Source organism: Cyprinodon variegatus, unplaced genomic scaffold (genome assembly GCF_000732505.1).
Source record: "Cyprinodon variegatus isolate N-32 unplaced genomic scaffold, C_variegatus-1.0 Scaffold938, whole genome shotgun sequence".
NCBI classification, from domain to species: Eukaryota; Metazoa; Chordata; class Actinopteri; order Cyprinodontiformes; family Cyprinodontidae; genus Cyprinodon; species Cyprinodon variegatus.
The window spans coordinates 83,602-85,187 of record NW_015151391.1 but is presented as its reverse complement, the minus strand read 5'-3'; the positions used below and the strand labels follow the sequence as shown (position 1 = coordinate 85,187).

General features: G+C 38.2%; 1 protein-coding gene across 6 annotated transcripts in view; it reads right to left on the bottom strand.

The window, feature by feature from the left end:
• LOC107100125 (LIM domain-binding protein 3-like) overlaps positions 1-1,586 on the bottom strand; it is a 46,619-nt gene that overhangs the window by 18,332 nt on the left and 26,701 nt on the right. The window lies entirely within an intron of this gene.

The window sequence follows — 1,586 nt, the reverse complement described above, 5'->3', positions numbered from 1 at the left end:
TATATATATATATATATATATATATATATATATATATATATATATATATATATATATATATAACGATGATGATGATGATGACCAAGTCCTGAAAGAGGATTCATTAAAGTTCCCAGAATAACATCAATTCTCTATTTTAAAATGCAACTCAAAACCCATCTGTTCAAGATTGCTTATTTTCTTTAAATATCAATTTCACTGTCACAGCCTCTGTATTTTTAAATGTTTTTATTTTTATTTTTTCTGACACAGTTTTTATGCTTTTGTATGGTGACCTTGAGTGTCCAGAAAGGCGCCTTTTTAAATAAAATGTATTATTTTTATTATAATTATCAAGTTTTTTCATTACATTCAGGATTCTAATGCTTTATTCTGACGCTAACATTAGCATATGCTAATCCAGCAGAAGCTAACGTTAGCATCCTTCCAGTTCCTCCATTTAAACCAGTTCTGGTTCTGATAGTTCTGGATGCTTTTCCTGCAACATCAGTGGTTTTATAGTAATGAGGAGATTTCCTCTAAACTGCAAAAAAATAAATTCTAAATAAGACATTTTTTTTGTCTATGGAACAAATTTACATTAAAACTAAGAAAAAAAACATTGCATCATCAGCATATTATCTAATCATCTTATTTTAGGAGTAAATATACTCATTCCAAGGTAAATCAGCTCATTTACCTGCTCAGATTAAAGGTAAATACCATTAATTTAAGGCATTTATTTCTAGAGGGTCTTTTCAGTGCAGAATCAGATCTGAATCCTGAAAAAGTTTCTTTCTTATAACATTTTTCCTTCATCTAATTTTTAGGCATTACATGTTTTTTTCTAATGGATTCTTGCATCTCTGACTTTAGAAATGATGCTCTCTGAGCAGCAGCCCCTCCCTGCATATCTACATAGAACTACGCCCTCCAGAAGCGCCTACCTTAACTGGGCTGCGCCTGTGCTGTAAACAAACGCCCACTTTCTCCAACCAGGGAGGGTCAGAGTTTGGATTAGGTTTAATTCAACAGTTTCAAACGATGCAGACAAGATCTTTTCTCGTCATCTTGTCTTTAGGATCATCTGGATTTCTGCCGTTTCATCCGAGCTTAAAACCGTCTCTGATGACGGGAACATTTTATAGAATCTGAGATCATTTGTTCAGTTGGAGTCTGGCTGCTGCTGAAGCCGTAGATGCTGGAATAGTTTATATATCAATCCTGTGTAATATGAGACATTAATCCTGGGCGTTGGGCTGGGTTACAGAGGAACCTCCAGTGAGACCTCCTGACCTTTAGAAACGTCCTCACAGCCCAGCAGCTGCTCAGCCTCTTCGTTTACACAGTAACTGAATCACGGCTGAGGAAACCCTGCAGGCACGCCGCCGCTGCTGCAGGGTGGGAGGTGCTAATGGGTGCGAGGATCAACTGTCCTCCTCTCTTCAGCATCGTCACTGGAGCATTAAGCTGATCCACAGCCAGGCAGTTTATTAGGCTCTGCAGCCTCCGAGGGTCAAACACAGAGAAAGGTTTGAAAGTTCTGATCGGCCACAGTTTCTTTCTCCCTCTGGGTCAAAGGTCAGCAGAGCAGAGGCTCAGTTGGG